Source organism: Phyllobates terribilis, unplaced genomic scaffold, assembly GCF_046119375.1.
Source record: "Phyllobates terribilis strain yellow unplaced genomic scaffold, ASM4611937v1 Scaffold_5__5_contigs__length_657084704, whole genome shotgun sequence".
NCBI lineage: Eukaryota > Metazoa > Chordata > Amphibia > Anura > Dendrobatidae > Phyllobates > Phyllobates terribilis.
The window spans coordinates 137,684,556-137,708,419 of record NW_027362765.1 but is presented as its reverse complement, the minus strand read 5'-3'; the positions used below and the strand labels follow the sequence as shown (position 1 = coordinate 137,708,419).

The 23,864-nt window shown below is 45.7% G+C and overlaps 4 pseudogenes; all 4 read right to left on the bottom strand.

Annotated features, from left to right (window-relative positions):
• Positions 1-2,453: 2,453 nt before the first annotated feature.
• LOC141150986 (U2 spliceosomal RNA) lies at positions 2,454-2,572 on the bottom strand (annotated as a pseudogene).
• A 560-nt stretch (positions 2,573-3,132) lies between these two features.
• LOC141150982 (U2 spliceosomal RNA) lies at positions 3,133-3,341 on the bottom strand (annotated as a pseudogene).
• A 662-nt stretch (positions 3,342-4,003) lies between these two features.
• Positions 4,004-4,110, bottom strand: LOC141150958 (U2 spliceosomal RNA; annotated as a pseudogene).
• Positions 4,111-4,759: 649 nt separating this feature from the next.
• On the bottom strand, positions 4,760-4,878 carry LOC141151090 (U2 spliceosomal RNA; annotated as a pseudogene).
• Positions 4,879-23,864: the final 18,986 nt, after the last annotated feature.

Below are 23,864 nucleotides of genomic sequence, written 5' to 3'. Positions count from 1 at the left end.
GCCTGGTCGCAAGGCCTAGTACCCCCGGGCGTCGCAATACCAACAGCGCCCCCTACCTCCGCGGAGCCCCCGGCCTGGTCGCAGGGCCAAGTAGCCCAGGGCGCCGCCGTCCTTACGGTGCCCTTCACCTTCCAGATACCCCAGGCCTGGCCGCAAGGCCCGGGCAACCCGGGCGCTAACACCACCGCGCCCATAAGACCAAGAGTGCCGCATCTGGGAGAGGACCTGTTCGCCCAGCATACGTGCCTGGACGGGTCTGAAGCTAAAGGTAACCACAAAGAAAGAGCAGGAGGACGTCGTCGTTAAGTACAGCGAAGCAGAAGCTGTATATAGTTGCCCGTCGGGGCACAGTGAACTGTTGATAATATAGTCCCCGTTGGGACCAGCAAGTGTGAACTGTTTACCCGTTTATCCCTTTAATCCCACTGACCGAGGACTGAGAGCGGTCATCCCTATTCCCATTACCTGGCCGAGGACTGAGAGCGGCCACTACCCCCTTTGTATATAGTTGCGCTTCCTAAAGCGCCCCCTACCGGTTTTATAGGAAAACCATTTTTCAAGAAAAGACTGTCGCACTTTACCCGGTCACACGTTGCACAGTGACCGGAGGAGGAGCTAGAAGCGAAGAAAAGTCTACAAGAATGTTTTATATGAAAAGTTTTATTGATATATATATATATAATGTTTTGTATGATGTTTTATATGTTTATACAAAAATTTGTATGTTTTGTGGTGTTTTGTTCTTACAGCCCGAGGACGTGCTGTGATTTACCAGGGGGGAATGTAGCACCCTGAGGATTCGGCTGCTACAGGGGTATTGCACCTCAACCCAGAGGTGTGATATTCCACTCCCGGGTAAGGATGGAGTGTGGACCTGAGCTCGGTAGGCTGCATGCACTACACACATCCCATTCCCGAGGAGCAGACCAACGGTACTCCCACTTAGAAATGTGCAGGTACGACCGAGTCTGTTCCTGGCTGGAGTGGGAGGGGGGTGGTACATCCCAAGTAGTGTAGGGGCAGATAGGGGGAGCAGCCTGGGTAAAGATAGGAGCTCATTGGGTGCTGGTCACCTGAGCTCACACATAGAGGGAGTATATAAGGTGGGCACCATCTTAGATCAGGGTCAGTCTGTCAGAGTAAGAAGCAGAGGTCCAGATGAGCCTGCAGAGAGAGAGTGGAGCAGAGAAGGAAAGACCCAGAGGGGACAAAGAGAGGACTCTGAGAACCCAAATTCAATCCCCGGGTGAAGAGTCGGCAATAGGGTACCGGATCCCAAACTGGTGGGGGCAAAAGCACACCCTAGCCAGAGACCAGAGGCCATGGGCAGGATCTGCCACGGCCACCCACCACATCCACCCCGAAGGCAAACCACGTGGAGGGTCAGGGAACCCAAGGCCAAGGGTCTCCCAACAGAAGGCCCGAGGGAGCTGGACCTAGGTGGATCACTAGTGGGGACGGCCAGAGGAAAGGACAGAAGGAGAGCTCAGGGTCACGCTCCGGACTTGTTTGGGGGTTTGCTGAATCCAGGACCTGGTGGACGCAGCACGGCTCGGGTGGTCACTTGAAGCTGGAGTGACCGGAACATCAGCAGTGAGTAAATACCCTAAACTGCACAACCCGACTCTGTCTTCACTTAACATCTATGCTGCACCACCACAACCCCCATCCTCTGCACCTGACCCCCTGAGGCTATACCCCACCCGTTGGGGGTTATACTATCAAAAGCTGCACCAACACCATCAGCCTCAGCGGACCCTGCTGCAGCGGCGGCCGTAGTGACCGCAATACAACGGGTGGCGTAGTTGACATTAAGAACTTTATAACATCTGTAGGACTGCCACATACTCTGAGCTTGACACCCTGGGCACAGACCGGGTCACAGCCACTCGGAAGACTACAACCCCCATCTGATCCGGCTCCGGGTATTCCCCTAAAGAATATGGCCCAGGGGGCGCGTCAGATGCACACCACACATTTTTAATATGCATAAGTCCACCTATTTTCACACATTCTCCCCCCCCTGTAATGTCCCACATGTCTCAAGACCAGGGGGGAGTACAGAGGATAATTAATTAATGAACAAAAGAGCAACGGTCACCCTGCTTCCTAGTCTGTAGGCTCCCTAAAGACTGAAGCTGGCTGCTGAAGAACTGCCAGATAAAAGCCAGGAGCGCATTATGACACTTGCAATGTCTGTTCCATTCTTGCATTATTCCATTTTCCCATTGTTAGGTAGTAATGGAACAATGGGACAATAGAATCATGCAAGTATGAAGAATGGAAGAATGGTACAGGCATTGCATGTGTCATAATGGGCTCCTGGCTTTTATCTAGCTGTGCTGCAGGGAGCCTGCAGACTGGGAAGCAGGGGGACCGCTGCTAGTCTGTTCAATAATTAGCTATCCCCTCTACCCCACCCTCCTTTCCCGATCTCGAGGCGCTTGGGACATTAGGGGTTAGGAGAGAGGAGAAAGTGTGAAAATTTGTGGACATATAGGGGACATATCAGATGTTAAACTAATAAGAAAAGATGCTACTCTCGATCTTAGTCAAAAGGCCGAGAGGCGATTACCTGAATTGGTTTTGGCCTATGGTTGCACCCTGGCCTCAATAAGGCACCCATTGTAGGGATATGTACAAAGACAACCCTTAGGAAGACATGTCGTTCATCAATAGACACTTTAAAACACACAACTATACTGCTTTTTGCAGATGCACCCCACACATTTATAATATGCATAAGTCCACCTATTTTCACACATTCTTCACCCCCCCTAATATCTCACACGCCTCAAGTCCAGGGGGGGTAGAGAGGATAACTAATTAATGAACAAACAAGCAGCGGTCCCCCTGCTTCCCAATCTGTAGGCTCTATACAGACTGAAGCTGGCTGCTGCAGCTCCCCCAGATAAAGGCCAGGAGCCCATTATGACACGTGCAATGTCTTTTCCATTCTTGCATTATTTCATTGTCCCATTGTTAGGGGGCAATGGAAAAATGGGACAATGGAATAATGCAAGAATGCAAGAATGGATGAATGGAACAGTCATTGCACGTGTCATAATGGGCTCCTGGCTTTTACCTAGCTGTGCTGCAGCAGCCAGCTTCAGTCTGTAGGGAGAATGCAGACTGGGATGTAGGGAGACCGCTGCTCGTCTGTTCAATAATTAGCTATCCTCTCTACCTCCACCCCTTCCCGATCTTGAAGCGCTTAGGACATTAGGGGCGGTAGAGAGGAGAATATGTAAAAATTTGAGGACGTATAGGGGACGTATTAGATGTTAAACTGATAAGAAAAGATGCTACATTCGTTCTTAGCCAAAAGGCCGAGAAGCGATTACCTGAATTGGTTTTGGCCTATGGCTGCACCCAGGCCCCAAGAAGGCACCCATTGTAGGGATAGGGACAAAGACTCCCCTTAGGAAGACATGTTGTTCATCAATAGACACTTTAAAACACTCAACTATACTGCTTGTTGCAGATGCACCCCACATATTTTTAATATTCATAAATCAACCTATTTTCACACATCACCCCCCCTAATGTCCCACGCGACTCAAGACCAGGGAGGGTTAGAGAGAATAACTAATTAATGAACAAATGAACAAACAAGCAGTTGTCACCCTGCTTCCCAGTCTGTAGGCTCCCTACAAACTGTAGCTGGCTGCTGCAGCACTGCCAAATAAAAGCCAGGAGCTCATTATGACTCGTGCAATGTCTGTTTCATTCTTGCATTGTTGCATTGTCCCATTGATAGGGGGTAATGGAACAATGGGACAATTGAATAATGCAAGAATGCAAGAATGAAACAGGCATTGCACGTGTCATAATGGGCTCCTGGCTTTTATCTAGCTGTGCTGCAGCAGCCAGCTTCAGTTTGTAGGGAGCCTGCAGACTGGGAAGCAGAGGGACCGCTGCTCGGCTGTTCAATAATTAGCTATCCCCTCTACCCCACCCCCCCTTCCCGATCTTGAGGCACTTGGGACATTAGGGGTGAGGAGAGAGGTGAATGTGTGAAAATTTGTGGACATATAGGGGACGCATCAGATGTTAAACTGATAAGAAAAGATGCTACACTTTATCTTAGCCAAAATGCCAAGAAGCGATTACCTGAATTGGTTTTGGCCTATGGCTACACCCTGGCCCCAAGAAGGCACCCATTGTAGGGATAGGGACAAAGACAACCCTTAGGAATACATGTTCTTCATCAATAGACACCTTAAAACACACAACTATACTGCTTGTTGCAGATGCACCCCACACATTTTTAATATGCATAAGTCGACCTATTTTCACACATCCCCCCCCCCTAATGTCCCACGCGTCTCAAGACCAGAGGGGGGTAGAAAGGATGACTAATTAATGAACAAACAAGCAGCAGTCACTCTGCTTTCCAGTCTGTAGGCTCCCTACAGACTGAAGCTGGCTGTTGCAGCACCGCTAGATAAAAGCCAGGAGCCCATTGCAACACGTGCACACGTTACATTCTTGCATTCTTGCATTATTCCATTGTTCCATTGTTAGGAGGCAATGGAACAATGGAATAATGCAAGAATGAAAGAATGGAACAGGCATTGCACGTGTCATAATGGGCTCCTGGCTTTTATCTAGCTTTTATCTAGCTGTGCTGCAGCAACCAGCTCCAGTCTGTAGGGAGCCTGCAGACTGGGAAGCAGGGAGACCGCTACTCGTCTGTTCAATATTTAGCTCTCCTCTCTACACACCCCCTTTCCAGATCTTGAGGCACTGGGGACATTAGGGGTGAGGAGAGAAGAGAATGTGTGAAAATTTGTGGACATATACGGGACGCATCACATGTTAAACTGATAAGAAAAGGTGCTACACATGATCTTAGCCAAAATGCTTAAAAGCGATTACCTGAATTGGGTTTGGCCTATGGCTGCACCCTGGCCCCAAGAAGGCAAAAAATGTAGGGATAGGGACAAAGACTCCCGTTAGGAAGACATATTGTTTATCAATAGACACATTAAAACATACAACTATAATGCGTGTTGCATATGCACCCCACATATTTTTAATGTGCATATGTCCACCTATTTTCACACATTCTTCTCCCCCTAATTTACCACACGGCTCAAGACCGGGGAGGGGGGGGGTAGAGAGGATAACTAATTAATGAACAAGCGAGCAGCGGTCCCCCTGCTTCCCGGTTTGTAGGATCCCTAAAGACTGAAGCTTGCTGCTGCAGCACCACCAGATAAAAGCCAGGTGCGCATTATGACCCTTGCAATGTCTGTTCCATTCTTGCATTATTTCATTGTTCCATTGTTAGGGGGCAATGGAAAAATGGGACAATGGAATAATGCAATAATGCAAGAATGAATGAATGGAACAGGCATTGCACGTGTCTAGTGGTGAGCGAGCATGTTCGCTACTACTCGGTGCTCGCCTGAGCATCTCACTGCTCTAGATGCTTGGTGCTCGCCGATTATTTCCGGTTTGCTCGGGTGGGAACTCGGGTCCCCTCCCTGCATGTTTGGCGCTCTTTAGAGAGCCAATGAACATGCAGGGATTGCCTGCCATGCACTGTAATGCCATAGCCATGTTGGTTGTGGGCATTACAGTGATTGGCTGGCCGCACAGCGTCATCAGGTCTATATCAGTCTCTTCACAGTCACTCCGAATCAGACAGTGTAGGGAGAGCTGCTGCTGTGTCAGGGAGAGATTTGTTCGTGTATGAGGTAGTGTAGGGAGAAAAAACGTACATTACACATATCCATCTTAACAAACAGTCCTTCTGAGGACTAATCCATCTGCAGAGATATCAGGCAGGTAGGGTGTATAGGCAGGCAGGCAGTGTGTATAGCAGACTGCAGTGCATATAGCACAAGAGGTTCCATTCCAATTCTGCCTTTTGCTGCTGTTAGATATTTCTATACAAAGGCCCAGGTCTCAGGGGCCAGGAATACTTTTCTTTGGATCTTAATTCTCATTATTTGCTTAAAAAGAAATCCAGAGAACACAGTTTTTCTGCGCGATTTGCTTGTTTTGGGAGAGGTGCTGCTGCGTCAGGGACAGATTTGCTCGTGTATTAGGTAGTGTAGGGAGAAAAACCGTACATTACACATATCCATCTTAACAAACAGTCCTTCTGAGGACTAATCTATCTGCAGAGATATCAGGCAGGCAGGGTGTATAGCAGACTGCAGTGCATTTAGCACAAGAGGCTCCATTCCAATTCTGACTACTGCTGCTGTTAGACATTTCTATATAAGGGCCCAAGTCTCAGGGGCCAGGAATACTTTTCTTTGGATCTTAATCCTCATTATTTGCTTAAAAAGCAATCCAGAGAACACAATTTTTTCTGCGCCATTTGCTTGTTGGCACTGCAGAATACAGCCAGGTCCTCTCCATATTAGAGCGCTAGAAATCCAGCTATTTAAAACTGTGTTTTCTCTGTCAAATGGATCACATATATGTTTGTCAGAAAATACTGCCTTTTCTGGCCTCCATTAAAAATTTCCTTTAGTGTGTCATTGAAGCAATTCACCACAGTTTGCTGTTCAAACTAGTTACCTACAGGCCAAGTATTTAAAACTGTTTTCTCCGTCAAACGGATCACATATATGTTGTCAGAAAATACTGCCATTTCTGGCCTCCATTAAAAATTTCCTTTAGTGTGTCATTAATGCAATTCACACCAGTATGCTGTTAAAATTACTTACCTACAGGCCAGTTATGTAAAACTGTGTTTTCTCCGTCAAACGGATCACATATACGTTGTCAGAAAATACTGCCATTTCTGGCCTCCATTAAAAATTTCCTTTAGTGTGTAATTGAAGCAATATTCACCGCAGTTTGCTGTTCAAACTACTTACCTACAGGCCAGGTATTTAAAATTCTGTTTTCTCTAGCCCATGTGCTTAACCTGGTGGTTCAGCGGTTTCTCAAATCCTACCCGGAGCTGCCAGATCTGCTTGTTAAAGTATGCCGCCTGTGTGCCCATTTTAGAAAGTCAGCTACAGCTCCCGCCGCCCTTGCAGTGTTTCAGCTGCGTTTGCAGCTTCCAGCTCACAGACTGGTGTGTGATGTCCCCACACGTTGGAACTCTACACTGCAGATGTTGGGAAGGATTTGTGAGCAGAAGAGGGCAGTTGTTGAGTACCAGCATCAACAAGGCCATCGGTATTCAGTTCAGATTCCACACATAAGACCTCAGGAGTGGACATGGATGTCAGACATACAGTCATGGCCAAAAGTATTGAGAATGAGACAAATAGTAATTTTTCCAAAGTCTACTGCTTCATTTTTTGTAATGGCAATTTGCATATACTCCTGAATGTCAAAGAGTGATCAGCTTAACAGCAATTATTGTACTTGCAAAGTCAATATTTGCCCAGAAAATGAACTTTAACCCCCAAAACACATTTCAACATCATTGCAGTCCTGCCTTAAAAGGAGCAACTAACATCGTTTTAGTGATTGATCCATTAACACAGGTGTGGGTGTTGATGAGGACAGGGCTGGCGATCAATCAGTCATGATTAAGTAAGAATGACATCACTGGACACTTTAAAAGGAGGCTGGTTCTTGGTATCATTGTTTCTCTTCAGTGAACCATGGTTATCTCTAAAGAAACACGTGCAGCCATCATTGCACTGCACAAAAATGGCGTAACAGGGAAGAGTATCGCAGCTACAAAGATTGCACCTCAGTCAACAATCTATCGCATCATCAAGAACTTCAAGGAGAGAGCTTCCATTGTTGTCAAAAAGGCTCCAGGGCGCCCAAGAAAGACCAGCAAGCGCCAGGACCGTATCTTAAAACTGTTTCAGCTGCGGGATCGGACTACCAGCAGTGCCGAGCTTGCTCAGGAATGGCAGCAGGCTGGTGTGAGTGCTTCTGCACGCACTGTGAGGCGGAGACTCTTTGAGCAAGGGCTGGTTTCAAGGAGGGCAGCAAAGAAGCCACTTCTCTCCAGAAAAAACATCAGGGATCGACTGATATTCTGCAAAAGGTACAGGGAGTGGACTGCTGAGGACTGGGGCAAAGTCATTTTCTCTGAGGAATCCCCTTTTCAATTGTTTGGGACATCTGGAAAACAGCTTATTCGGAGAAGAAGAGGTGAGCGCTACCACCAGTCTTGTCTCATGCCAACTGTAAAGCATCCTGAAACCATTCATGTGTGGGGTTGCTTCTCAGCCAAGGGAATCGGTTCACTCACAGTCTTGCCTAAAAACACAGCCATGAATAAAGAATGGTACCAGAATGTCCTCCAAGAGCAACTTCTCCCAACCGTCCAAGAGGAGTTTGGCGCCCAACAATGCCTTTTCCAGCATGATGGAGCACCTTGCCATAAAGCAAAGGTGATAACTAAATGGCTCATGGAACAAAACATAGAGATTTTAGGTCCATGGCCAGGAAACTCCCCAGATCTTAATCCCATTGAGAACTTGTGGTCAATCATCAAGAGACGGGTGGACAAACAAAAACCAACAAATTCCGGCAAAATGCAAGCATTGATTATGCAAGAATGGACTGCTATCAGTCAGGATTTGGTCCAAAAGTTGATTGAGAGCATGCCAGGGAGAATTACAGAGGTCTTGAAGAAGAAGGGGCAACACTGCAAATATTGACTTGCTGCATTAACTCATTCTAACTGTCAATATAACCTATTGGTACTTATAATATGATTGCAATTATATTTCAGTATGTGATATAAACATCAGACAAACACTAATAAAAACCAGAGGCCAGCAGATCATGGGAAAATATCATTTTGGTGTCATTCTCAAAACTTTTGGCCATGACTGTATGTACCATCCTCCAAAACTTTGAGGACTCCACCAAGATGGTGAGCGGCGATGACGCCATAATTAGCATCACCATCCCGCTTCTTTGTCTTCTGAAACGCTCTCTGCTCATAATCAAAGAGGATGCATATCAGGGGGAGCTCGATGGGATGGAGCAAGGAACCATACAGGGTGATTACACACAGCCAAGCCTCATCTCATCCCAACGTGGATTGGGTGACAATGAGGAAGAGGAGGAGGAGGAGGAAGGACAGGAGCTAGTTTCATGCACTATAGACGGTACTACCTGCACAGCTGTCATATTGTCAGTTCAGCGTGTATGGCCAGAGGACAGAGAGGAGGAGGAGAGCATGGTCAGTCATTCTCTTGGTGAGGACACGGAAGTCTTGCCTGTTAGTAGTCTGGCACGCATGGCTGAGTTTATGTTACGCTGCCTTTCCCATGACCCTCGCGTTCTCAAAATTTTGGGTTACAGTCATTACTGGTTGGTGACACTTCTAGACCCACGCTACAAGGAGAACTTGATATCTCTTATTCCTGAGGTGGACAGCTCTACAAAAATGGGGCAGCACCAAAAGGCCCTTGTTGCAGAGCTATTGAAAAAATTCTGAAAACGCTGGCAGAAGAGGGCACACTTCGTTGGACAACCAAGGAGTACAGGCCATAGAGACACAACTTCAATCCAGCAGAGGCAGGGGAACACTGTCAAAGTCCTGGGAGAGTTTTCTCAGACCCTCCCATCGCACAGGCCCTGAGGCACGGGGTACTCTCACAAGGAGTGCAAAGTTTGAGAAGATGCTGATGGAGTACCTTGCCGACTGTACCAACATCCTCTGCGATTCCTCTGTGCCTTATAATTATTGGGTATCCAAGCCGGATACGTGGAACGAACTGGCTCTCTATGCATTGGAGGTTCTGGCCTGCCCTGCCGCCAATGTTTTATCAGAGCAGGTTTTTAGTGCCGCTGGTGGAATTATAATTTACAGTTATATGAAAAAGTTTGGGCACCCCTATTAATCTTAAGCTTAATGTTTTATAAAAAATGGTGTTTTTGCAACAGCTATTTCAGTTTGATATATGTAATAACTGTTGGACACAGTAATGTTTCTGCCTTGAAATGAGGTTTATTGTACTAACAGAAAATGTGCAATCTGCATTCAAACAAAATTTGACAGGTGCATAAGTATGGGCACCCTTATCATTTTCTTGTTTTAAATACTCCTACCTACTTTTACTGACGTACTAAAGCACTTTTTTTGGTTTTGTAACCTCATTGAGCTTTGAACTTCATAGCCAGGTGTATGCAATCATGAGAAAAGCTACTTAAAGTGGCCACTTGCAAGTTGTTCTCCTGTTTGAATCTCCTCTGAAGAGTGGCATCATGGGCTCCTCAAAACAACTGTCAAATGATCTGAAAACAAAGATTATTCAACATAGTTGTTCAGGGGAAGGATACAAAAAGCTGTCTCAGAGATTTAACCTGTCAGTTTCCACTGTGAGGAACATAGTAAGGAAATGGAAGAACACAGGGACAGTTCTTGTTAAGGCCAGAAGTGGCAGGCCAAGAAAAAGATCAGAAAGGCAGAGAAGAATGGTGAGATCAGTCAAGGACAATCCTCAGACCACCTCCAGAGAGCTGCAGCATCAACTTGCTGCAGATGGTGTCACTGTGCATCGGTCAACTATACAACGCACTTTGCACAAGGAGAAGCTGTATGGGAGAGTGATGCAAAAGATGCCATTTCTGCAAGCACGCCACAAACAGAGTCGGCTGAGGTATGCAAAAGCACATTTGGAGAAGCCAATTTCTTTTTGGAAGAAGGTCCTGTGGACTGATGAAACCAAGATTGAGTTGTTTGGTCATACAAAAAGGCGTTATGCATGGCGGCAAAAAACCACAGCATTCCAAGAAAAACACTTGCTACCCACAGTAAAATTTGGTGGAGGTTCCATCATGCTTTGGGGCTGTGTGGCCAATGCCGGCACCGGGAATCTTGTTAAAGTTGAGGGACGCATGGATTCCACTCAGTATCAGCAGATTCTTGACAATAATGTTCAAGAATGAGTGATAAAGTTGAAGTTACGCAGGGGATGGATCTTTCAGCAAGACAATGATCCAAAACACCGCTCCAAATCTACTCAGGCATTCATGCAGAGGAACAATTACAATGTTCTGGAATGGCCATCCCAGTCCCCAGACCTGAATATCATTGAACATCTGTGGGATCATTTGAAGAGGGCTGTCCATGCTCGGCGACCATCAAACTTAACTGAACTGGAATTGTTTTGTAAAGAGGAATGGTCAAAAATACCTTCATCCAGGATCCAGGAACTCATTAAAAGCTACAGGAAGCGACTAGAGGCTGTTATTTTTGCAAAAGGAGGATCTACTAAATATTAATGTCACTTTTCTGGTGAGGTGCCCATACTTATGCACCTGTCACATTTTGTTTGAATGCAGAGTGCACATTTTCTATTAGTACAATAAACCTCATTTCAAGGCAGAAACATTACTGTGTCCAACAGTTATTACATAGATCAAACTGAAATAGCTGTTGCAAAAAACACCAATTTTTATAAAACATTAAGCTTAAGATTAATAGGGGTGCCCAAACTTTTTCATATAACTGTATAAGCACATCCGCCAGTCAACTGAAAATGCTGACAGGCTGACTCTTATAAAAATGAACAAGGGCTGGATTGGGCCAGACTTCTCAACACCACTGAATGATAGCAGCGTAACATAAACTCAAATCCAGTGTCTTTTCTTGGGAGGTGTATTCCCATGCACCTTTTCACATCCACACATGGGTATACGCTTCCTGATTTTGTCTATTTACTCTTGTCCTCCTACTTCTCCTCATCCTCTACCACCATATCATCAGGGTGACCGTGGTCTGTGATGCAACACCCACATAATTTTTTTAAAGGGTGTTTATGATGCCCGTGAAAAAATCTTTTTACACAGTATGTTCAAGTATACCCCCCAGGGGTAAATGTTTATTAGCCCATACACTTAGTGCATGGGCATTACAAGTATTGGAGGCCCGCTTCTTTCTAATGGGAACATTTTTAAATGAGGCCCTCCTCCACGTCTCTTCCAAGGGGCATTGAAGTGCCTCCAAATTTTTGGCAGCCCTTGCATTCACTGCATAGGCCAACACTATGGGAGACTCTTTCCTTTCTAATGGGAATTTATCGTTAATGTGGCTCTGCTCTGTGTGTCTTTAAATTCTTAGTGGGTTTTTTCCTAAAATTGGTCAGCCGTTGGACTCACTGCATAAACTATAACTGTATAGCAGACCCTCTCCTTTCTAATGGGAACATGTCGTACTTGTTACTGTGGCCCTGCTCCGTGTGTCTTTAAATTCTTAGTGGGGTTTTTCTAAAATTGGTCAGCCATTGGACTCACTGCATACCCTATAACTGTATAGCAGACCCTCTCCTTTCTAATGGGAACATACCGTACCTTGTTACTGTGGCCTTGCTCCGTGTGTCTTTAAATTCGTAGTGGGGTTTTTCCTAAAATTGGTCAGCCGTTGGACTCACTGCATACCCTATAACTGTATAGCAGACTCTCTCCTTTCTAATGGAAACATGTCGTACCTTGTTACTGTGTCCCTGCTTTGTGTGTCTTTAAATTCTTAGTGGGGTTTTTCCTAAAATTGGTCAGCCGTTGGATTCATTGCATAGCCTATAACTGTATAGCAGACTCTCTCCTTTCTAATGGGAACATGTCGTACTTGTTACTGTGGCCCAGCTCTTTGTGTCTTTAAATTCTTAGTGGGGTTTTTCCTAAAATTGCTCAGCCGTTGGAATCATTGCATACCCTATAACTTTATAGCAGACCCTCTCCTTTCTAATGGGAACATGTCCCCTGCTCCATGTGTCTTTAAATTCTTAGTAGGGTTTTTCCTAAAATTGGTCAACAGTTGGACTCACTGCATACCCTATAACTGTATAGCAGACCCTCTCCTTTCTAATGGGAACATGTCGTACCTTGTTACTGTGGCCCTGCTCCGTGTGTCTTTAAATTTGTAGTGGGGTTTTTCCTAAAATTGGTCAGCCGTTGGACTCTCTGCATACCCTATAACTGTATAGCAGACCCTCTCCTTTCTAATGGAAACATGTCGTACCTTATTACTGAGGCCCTGCTCTGTGTGTCTTTAAATTCTTAGTGGGGGTTTTCTTAAAACTTGTCAGCCGTTGGACTCACTGCATACCCTATAACTGTATAGTAGACGCTCTCCTTTTTAATAGGAACATGTCATACTTGTTACTGTGGCCCTGCTCTGTGTGTCTTTAAATTCTTAGTGGGGTTTTTCCTAAAAATGGTCAGCCGTTGGACTCACTGCATAGCCTATAACTGTATAGCAGACTCTTTCCTTTCTAATGGGAACATGTCGTACTTGTTACTGTGGCCCTGCTCTTTGTGTCTTTAAATTCTTAGTGGGGTTTTTCCTAAAATTGGTCAGCCGTTGGAATCACTGCATACCCTATAACTGTATAGCAGACCCTCTCCTTTCTAATGGGAACATACCGTACCTTGTTACTGTGGCCTTGCTCCGTGTGTCTTTAAATTCGTAGTGGGGTTTTTCCTAAAATTGGTCAGCCGTTGGACTCACTGCATACCCTATAACTGTATAGCAGACTCTCTCCTTTCTAATGGAAACATGTCGTACCTTGTTACTGTGGCCCTGCTTTGTGTGTCTTTAAATTCTTAGTGGGGTTTTTCCTAAAATTGGTCAGCCGTTGGATTCATTGCATAGCCTATAACTGTATAGCAGACTCTCTCCTTTCTAATGGGAACATGTCGTACTTGTTACTGTGGCCCAGCTCTTTGTGTCTTTAAATTCTTAGTGGGGTTTTTCCTAAAATTGGTCAGCCGTTGGAATCACTGCATACCCTATAACTTTATAGCAGACCCTCTCCCTTCTAATGGGAACATGTCATACCTTGTTACTGTGGCCCTGCTCTATGTGTCTTTAAATTCTTAGTAGGGTTTTTCCTAAAATTGGTCAACAGTTGGACTCACTGCATACCCTATAACTGTATAGCAGACCCTCTCCTTTCTAATGGGAACATGTCGTACCTTGTTACTGTGGCCCTGCTCCGTGTGTCTTTAAATTTGTAGTGGGGTTTTTCCTAAAATTGGTCAGCCGTTGGACTCTCTGCATACCCTATAACTGTATAGCAGACCCTCTCCTTTCTAATGGAAACATGTCGTACCTTATTACTGAGGCCCTGCTCTGTGTGTCTTTAAATTCTTAGTGGGGGTTTTCTTAAAACTTGTCAGCCGTTGGACTCACTGCATACCCTATAACTGTATAGCAGACCCTCTCCTTTTTAATAGGAACATGTCATACTTGTTACTGTGGCCCTGCTCTGTGTGTCTTTAAATTCTTAGTGGGGTTTTTCCTAAAATTGGTCAGCCGTTGGACTCACTGCATAGCCTATAACTGTATAGCAGACTCTTTCCTTTCTAATGGGAACATGTCGTACTTGTTACTGTGGCCCTGCTCTTTGTGTCTTTAAATTCTTAGTGGGGTTTTTCCTAAAATTGGTCAGCCGTTGGAATCACTGCATACCCTATAACTTTATAGCAGACCCTCTCCTTTCTAATGGGAACATGTCGTACCTTGTTACTGTGGCCCTGCTCCATGTGTCTTTAAATACTTAGTAGGGTTTTTCCTAAAATTGGTCAACAGTTGGACTCACTGCATACCCTATAACTGTATAGCAGACCCTCTCCTTTCTAATGGCAACATGTCGTACCTTGTTGCTGTGGCCCTGCTCCGTGTGTCTTTAAATTTGTAGTTGGGTTTTTCCTAAAATTGGTCAGCCGTTGGACTCTCTGCATTCCCTATAACTGTATAGCAGACCCTCTCCTTTCTAATGGAAACATGTCGTACCTTATTACTGAGGCCCTGCTCTGTGTGTCTTTAAATTCTTAGTGGGGTTTTTCCTAAAATCGGTCAGCCGTTGGACTCACTGCATACCCTATAACTGTATAGCAGACCCTCTCCTTTCTAATAGGAACATGTCGTATCTTGTTACTGTGGCCCTGCTCTGTGTGTTTTAAATTCTTAGTGGGGTTTTTCCTAAAATCGGTCAGCCGTTGGACTCACTGCATACCCTATAACTGTATAGCAGACCCTCTCCTTTCTAATGGGAACATGTCGTATCTTGTTACTGTGTCCCTGCTCTGTGTGTCTTTAAATTCTTAGTGGGGTTTTTCCTAAAATTGGTTAACAGTTGGACTCACTGCATACCCTATAACTGTATAGCAGACTCTCTCCTTTCTAATGGGAACATGTCGTACCTTGTTACTGTGGCCCTGCTCCGTGTGTCTTTAAATTCTTAGTGGGGTTTTTCCTAAAATTGGTTAACAGTTGGACTCATTGCATACCCTATAACTGTATAGCAGACCGTCTCCTTTCTAATGGGAACATGTCGTACCTTGTTACTGTGGCCCTGCTCCGTGTGTCTTTAAATTCTTAGTGGGGTTTTTCCTAAAATTGGTCAGCCGTTGGATTCATTGCATAACCTCTAACTGTATAGCAGACGCTCTCCTTTCTAATAGGAACATGTCGTACTTGTTACTGTGGCCCTGCTCTTTGTGTCTTTAAATTCTTAGTGGGGTTTTTCCTAAAATTGGTCAGCCGTTGGACTCACTGCATACCCTATAACTGTATAGCAGACTCTCTCCTTTCTAATGGGAACATGTCGTACCTTGTTACTGTGGCCCTGCTCCGTGTGTCTTTAAATTCTTTGAGGGGTTTTTCCTAAAATTGGTTATCCGTTGGACTCACTGCATACCCTATAACTGTATAGCAGACCCTCTCCTTTCTAATGGAACATGTCGTACCTTGTTACTGTGGCACTGCTTTGTGTGTCTTTAAATTCTTAGTGGGGTTTTTCCTAAAATTGGTCAGCCGTTGGACTCACTGCATACCCTATAACTGTATAGCAGACTCTCTCCTTTCTAATGGGAACATGTCGTACCTTGTTACTGTGGCCCTGCTCCGTGTGTCTTTAAATTCTTTTTTTTTTTTTTTCCTAAAATTGGTCAGCCGTTGGACTCACTGCATACCCTATAACTGTATAGCAGACTCTCTCCTTTCTAATAGAAACATGTCGTACCTTGTTACTGTGGCCCTGCTTTGTGTGTCTTTAAATTCTTAGTGGGGTTTTTCCTAAAATTGGTCAGCCGTTGGATTCATTGCATAGCCTATAACTGTATAGCAGACGCTCTCCTTTCTAATGGGAACATGTCGTACTTGTTACTGTGGCCCTGCTCTTTGTGTCTTTAAATTCTTAGTGGGGTTTTTCCTAAAACTGGTCAGCCATTGGGCTCACTGCATACCCTATAACTGTATAGCAGACTCTCTCCTTTCTAATGGGAACATGTCGTACTTGTTACTGTGGCCCTGCTCCGTGTGTCTTTAAATTCTTAGTGGGGTTTTTCCTAAAATTGGTCAGCCGTTGGACTCACTGCATACCCTATAACTGTATAGCAGACTCTCTCCTTTCTAATGGGAACATGTCGTGCCTTCTTACTGTGGCCCTGCTCCGTGTGTCTTCAAATTCTTTTTGTTTTTTTTTCCTAAAATTGGTCAGCCGTTGGACTCACTGCATACCCTATAACTGTATAGCAGACTCTCTCCTTTCTAATGGAAACATGTCGTACCTTGTTACTGTGGCCCTGCTTTGTGTGTCTTTAAATTCTTAGTGGGGTTTTTCCTAAAATTGGTCAGCCGTTGGATTCATTGCATAGCCTATAACTGTATAGCAGACGCTCTCCTTTCTAATGGGAACATGTCGTACTTGTTACTGTGGCCCTGCTCTTTGTGTCTTTAAATTCTTAGTGGGGTTTTTCCTAAAACTGGTCAGCCATTGGACTCACTGCATACCCTATAACTGTATAGCAGACTCTCTCCTTTCTAATGGGAATTTGTCGTTACTGTGGCCCTGCTCTATGTGTCTTTAAATTCTTAGTGGGGTTTTTCCTAAAATTGGTCAGCCGTTGGGCTCACTGCATACCCTATAACTGTATAGCAGACCCTCTCCTTTCTAATGGGAACATGTCGTACTTGTTACTGTGGCCCTGCTCCGTGTGTCTTTAAATTCTTAGTGGGGTTTTTCCTAAAATTGGTCAGCCGTTGGACTCAGTGCATACCCTATAACCAGGCTCGGTCTGGCCTGGCGGGGCGCCGGGAAATTTCCCGGTGGGCCCCGGGCCCCTTGCAGAGGGAACAGTTGAATTAAAAAAAAAAAAGTAAAGTGGTCGTGGGCCCTTTAAGGGCGTGAGCACACACTTTCACCGACGCGATGCCCAGGACAGTAGCGGGAGGGTCCTGGGAGCAGGAGAGCAGGGGCTGCACTGCACTGCAGCGTCACGCTCAGTAGACAGGGCCTCACGTCTGCTAAAAGTGACGTCACAGCGCGTCCTGCACTGCAGTCTCCCACATTAGAAGCGTGTCTGTACACTGTATGGGCTGGATACAAGCCAAGGTACTGTAATATTTGTGTGTTTGTATGGATTTTTATGTATATGCTGCCTGCATGTGTGTGTGTGTACTGTGTGTGTATATGCCTGCATGTGTGTGTATATGCCTGCGTGTGTACAGTGTGTGTATATGCCTGTGTGTGTATATGCCTGTGTGTATATGCCTGTGTGTACAGTGTGTGTGTATATGCCTGTGTGTGTATATACCTGTGTGTGTGTATATGCCAGTGTGTGTGTACAGTGTGTGTTTATATGCCTGTGTGTGTGTATATATGCCTGTGTGTGTGTGTATATGCCTGTGTGTGTGTGTATATGCCTGTGTGTGTGTATATGCCTGTGTGTGTATATGCCTGTGCGTGCGTGTGTGTATATGCCTGTGTGTGTATATGCCTGTGCGTGCAGGTATGTGTGTGTGTATATATGCCTGTGTGTGTATATATGCCTGTGTGTGTGTGTATATGCCTGTGTGTGTGTATATGCCTGTGTGTGTATATGCCTGTGCGTGTGTGTGTATATGCCTGTACGTGCAGGTATGTGTGTGTGTATATGCCTGTGTGTGCCAGTGTGTGTGTACAGTGTGTGTGTACAGTGTGTGTTTATATGCCTGTGTGTGTGTATATATGCCTGTGTGTGTGTGTATATGCCTGTGCGTGCGTGTGTATATGCCTGTGTGTGTATATGCCTGTGCGTGCAGGTATGTGTGTGTGTATATATGCCTGTGTGTGTGTATATGCCTGTGTGTGTACAGTGTGTGTGTACAGTGTGTGTTTATATGCCTGTGTGTGTGTGTATATGCCTGTGTGTGTGTGTATATGCCTGTGTGTGTGTATATGCCTGTGTGTGTATATGCCTGTGCGTGCGTGTGTATATGCCTGTGTGTGTATATGCCTGTGCGTGCAGGTATGTGTGTGTGTATATATGCCTGTGTGTGTATATATGCCTGTGTGGGTATATGCCTGTGTGTGTGTATATGCCTGTGTGTGTGTATATGCCTGTGCGTGCGTGTGTATATGCCTGTGTGTGTATATGCCTGTGCGTGCAGGTATGTGTGTGTGTGTATATGCCTGTGTGTGTATATATATGCCTGTATGTGTGTGTGTGTGTGTATATTCCTGTGTGTGTATATATGCCTGTGTGTGTGTATATGCCTGTGTGTTTACATTGTGTATGCCTGTGTGTTTGTGTCTTCACACGTGTGTGTGTGTGCTTCCCTGCGTGTCTGCATTTTTGTGTGTGTGATTGTCTGAGTGTGTCTGTGCATTTCTGTGTGTTCTTGCCTGTGTGTGTACGTGTCCCCATTTCTGTGAGTATGTGTATCTGCGTGTGTATATTAGGGCTCTTCCACATGTCCTGATATTTACGGGACTGGAGATATCCTTGTCCACCTGTGTGTCATCCGTGTGACACATACTGGCGCTTGGGAATCAGTATACAGTTAGCGCTGTTCCCAAGAGCCGGGTGCTGAGCGCTGCCCTCATCATAGATCCCTGCAGGCGCTGTGATCAGCAGCAGCGGGGTCAATGATGAGAGTAGTAGTCTACTGCCACCGTGTCCGTGTCCAACTGTAAAAATAAGAATAAAATAAAAAAATCCTTATACTCACCTCTCCTAAGTGTCCCCCGCTGTAATCCGTGCGAGCGCTCACGCCGAGGAGAATGACTTCTGCAGCGAGCTTGCTCCAGAACTGCGCTTAGTGAATGACAGGGCACCGCTTGTTGAGCGCAACTCCGGAGCCCACTCGCTGCAGGAGTCATTCTCCTTGGCGAGAGCGCTCGCACGGATTACAGCGGGTGACACTTAGTAGAGGTTAGTATAAGGATTTTTTTATTTTATTCTTTTTACAGTTGGACACAGCGGGTATCGACTATTACTCTCATCATTGACCCTGCTGGTACTGATCGCAGTGCCTGCAGGGATCTATGATGAGGGCAGCGCTCAGCGCTCTTCCCAAGCACCGGGTGCTAACTGTCATCAGTGTGCGGGACATTTTGCGGTCTGGACAGCAGGTAAAAAACAGACATGTCAGCGTGTTTTGCCCACGGACACCACATGGTCTGTGGAAAGTGGAAACATACTGACGTGCACATACGCATTCATTTGAATGGGTCTACGTGTACCAATGTCTCTGGTACGTGTGGAAACGGTCACTGCATGTACTGACGTGTGGAGGAGCCCTTAGTATGTGTCTGTGTGCGCTTGTTTTCGTGTGTGTAAGCGCGCTTCTGCATGTCTGTGTGCTCTTCCGAAGATTTATTATATTTGGAGAGAGATGGGAGAGAAATTTTAGGAGACAGAATGGGGAGATGTGTGAAGAAACAGTATGGTGAACTAGGGGAGGGGTGGGAATGGGTGCGGGAACAGAATGGGGAAGAGATGTATAAGACAGTATGGAGAGTGGGGGAATAGTGTGAGGAGACAGTATGGAGGGAGAAAAGTGTGAGGTGACACAGCACAGAGACTAGGTAGTGTAGGGGAAGGTATAGTGATGCGGCAGTATGGGGGGAACAGTGTGAGGGCACAGAAAGGAGGGAACAGTATGCTGAGGAGGGGGAGTGTGATGAAGGGGCACAGTATAGAGACTGGGCAGTATAGGGGGGACACAGTGTGAGAGGACAGTGTGAAGAGGGGGTCCAGTATGGTAAGGAGAGGACAGTGTGGAGAGCAGGTACCATAAGAGGGGTAGAGTGTATGTCATGTTTTGTGCAGGAAGCATTGTAAGAGTTAGGTTTATTCAGGGGCTCAGTGTAGATATTTTTATTCAGGAGCATTATAATGACACTGTATCTTTAAGGGCATCGTGTCGGGATGTGCTGCAGAAGACCGGAGAAGATGGAAGTCTGCAGAGACGATCTGTGGATGAGAAAAGTCATCATGGAGACTGGACAAGAGGGAGACGAAAAGAGAGAGAACGACTCTAATCAGAGAAGACGTCTCAGGTAAGATACCTGGATGTAAATGTTCATTTGTGATCCTGCCTGTGTCTCATCAGTACTGTGGTTCCTGTATGGTCCGCAGTCTGATGATGACTGATAACAACTCCCAGTATCTCTATTGTTAATTACATACTGGGAGTTGTAGGTTTATGTGATACAAAGATATATGGGGCTGACCTGACATTACAAATGGTGGCGGTTCAGATGATGTATTCATGTACTGATGTGTTTGTGCGTGTCTGCGTGTTTGTATGTGTTTACGTATCTGGAATAATATGTATTTTTGTAAGATGCGTGTATGTAAGAGTCCATTGTGGTGTGTAATAACATTCATATGCTTGGGGCACCTTTACTAAATCTATTAGGACTTGCTCACATGTGTTAGGGAATTCCATTTGTCTTTCCAAATTTAGGAACAGACAAGTGAAATTTGCTAACCTTGTCATAACTGTCATCATTGGGATGTGCTTGTATGGAGCGGGTTCAGGAGCTGAGCCTGCTCCATACTGGGCAGATGTCGGCTGTGTTACATAGCCGGCGTCTGCCTGTAACAGCAGTGATCAGAGCTCGCCTTGATTGCTGCTGTTTTGAGTATTTAAGTGCCCTTGTCAATCACTGACAGCGGCATTTAGATAGCACGATGGCTGGTGCATGCAGTCACCTGTTCCCTTCAGCCCCCTGTGACGCAGTTGCAGGTTGCTGATGGGTTGCCAGTAGTGCTGAGTGAGCGTGGTCGGACAAGGTGTTATTTCAGCATGCTCGGGTGTTATCCAGGTATCTTGTAGTGCTCTGCTAATATGCTCGAGTCCCCGGGGTAGCATGTTTTGCGGCGGTAGACAGAAGCAACACATGCAGGGATTACCTAACAAACAGGCAATTCCTGCATGTGTTGCGTCTGCCTACCGCCGCAAAACATGCTACCCTGGGGACTCGAGCATATTAGCAGAGCACTACAAGATACCTGGATAACACCCGAGCATGCTGGGATCACACCTTATCCGACCACGCTCGCTCAGCACTAGTTGCCAGGTGCTGCTGCCATGTTAGTCGTTCAATGAAGCTCAGCCTGAGATGGGCTCCATGGAAGTGTCACAATAAAGGTGCCGGACGTTATTGCAGCACCCTCACTTTGTAGTTCGCAGTGACTGTAATGTCTCCCTCCTTGCACCGATCCTATGACAGGAAGCGAGTGGCGGCAGGGAGAATGAAACGTAATTTTCTCCGTGTAGCCAACGCTTTTCCAATAAGCCGTCTAACCAGGCTTTAAACCCTATTTACCTGCAGATTACCCCTATATCTGCAGATAAATAGCGTTTTTCCAGGTGACAAGTTACCATTAAAGGGACTCTGGCAGTACGGAATGACTGTTCGAACAAAGTCCTGCCACTCAGTGCTTCACAGCGCAGCCAATCATGTAACTATAGTACATTATAGAAAAACATAACAAGTAATAAAACCGTTTATGGTGGGCTGTAGTGTGGGCCCCTAGAGTCAGTTCCCCTGGTGGGCCCTAGGCACCCCAGTCCGACCCTGCCTATAACTGTATAGCAGACTCTCTCCTTTCTAATGGGAACATGTCGTACTTGTTACTGTGTCCCTGCTCTGTGTGTCTTTAAATTCTTAGTGGGGTTTTTCCTAAAATTAGTCAGCCTTTGGTCTCACTGCATACCCAATAACTGCATAGCAGACCCTCTCCTTTCTAATGGGAACATGTCGTACTTGTTACTGTGGCCCTGCTCTGTGTGTCTTTAAATTCTTAGTGGGGTTTTTCCTAAAATTGGTCAGCCGTTGAACTCACTGCATACCCTATAACTGTATAGCAGACCCTCTCCTTTCCAATGGGAACATGTCGTACCTTGTTAGTGTGGCCCTGCTCTATATGTCTTTAAATTCTTTGTGGGGTTTTTCCTAAAATTGGTCAGCCGTTGGACTCACTGCATACCCTATAACTATATAGCAGACCATCTCCTTTCTAATGGGAACATGTCGTACCTTGTTACTGTGGCCTTGCTCTATGTGTCTTTAAATTCTTAGTGGGGTTTTTCCCAAATTTTGCCATCCCTTGCAGTCACAGCATGGGCATTACCACTATAGGAGACAAGCTCCTTTATAATGGGAACATTTTTTTTACTGAGACCCTCCTCTATGTCTCTTCAAAGATGTATTGGGTTGTGTCCAAATTTTTGGCAGCCCTTGCAGTCACTGGATACGCAATAACAGTACAGGAGACCCACTTGTCAACAAAGCATAGCCGGCTGATGGCTCTCTAACAATTGCTACGGCCGACTGCTGGCTTTTAAGAATAGTAAGGGCCGTCTGATGTCCCTGTAAAAATAGGCTTTATGACTTTCAGAGTCCCTCCATCATAAATAATAACGGATGTGACTGATGATGTGTCACACACCACATTGCCAGATAAGGTTGTAAAATGTTAAAATGACATTTCCCGGTGAATGCATTTGTCTTAAAAAATAACGTAAATAAACCAAAACAATAGGATCTTTCTTTAGTATAAAAAACAGCGTCACCAAATTAACCTCAATGTAATCACATTGTTCAGCTCATGCACCTCCTCCTCCATCTCCGAAATGATCACATCAGTCACAAGCTGAAAGCACTGCAGCACTGCAGCACTGCCTTGGCCAAGCAGCAACAGGCTGTGCTTAATGTTTAATTGACAAACCGCCCAGCGCTGCAGAGTTGTTGAAAGCTGTAACACAGCAGCCTGATCTGTGGCTCTCACCGCTGAACATACAGCCAGGCATGGTTGTGTGTGACAATGGGCGGAACCTGGTGACGGAGAAATGACAGCCGGGGTAGATACGGTTTCCCTCTATGCCAGTCCTTTCACAGAGCAAAAGAATATGACTGTGGTGAAATACAGCTCACACTGAGAAGCTATTTCAGATTGAAAAACATTGTGCCCACCAGTGGATTTGATTCTGAGGGCTAACCTTTCTCACCCGCTCAAGAGCCCCATAGCAGCTGCAAAGTTAGCACTATCATGAACTCTCCTGAGGTAGAAGCCAAGGCACACCAGAGGATTATCTGGTGGGACCGTCCAACACTGCTGAGAAGCAGTCCTGCTTAAGAAAAGTGTGTGGAAAGGTTCCCGGACACTCTATGGCTGCTTTTTTACTGAGGAGGAAACACACGCAAACACGGCGAGAACATACAAAGTCCTTGCAGATGTTGTCCTTGCTGGGATTTGAACCCAGAATCCCAGCGCTGCAAGGCTTCAGTGTTAACCACTGATCCAATGTGCTGCCATTCACCCTCTAATATCTAACAGGCTGGAGAAACTTGCACCTACTGCCACTCTATCTTCAGCTCCTTTGTGAGAAAATGTATTTGGGCAGCCACTCAGTCTACCAAATAAAATTCCTGAGAAGAAAATTGGGAATGGCTTCGCAACTGGTACTGGGGGCAGTGCTAATACCATGGCGTCGTATCATAGTTTGCTGGAAATATTCCAGGCTGGTAGGAGGCAAGCAAATTCCCACAGAAAAGTACCATCAGTAATGTTCAGGCCACATTTCAAGTGCAAGCAGCTTTAGAGGACTTCCTGGGAGAAATGACACGCAGGGTACATACGGTTTCCCTCTATGCCAGTCCTTTCACCGAGCTAAATACAACTCTCAGCCA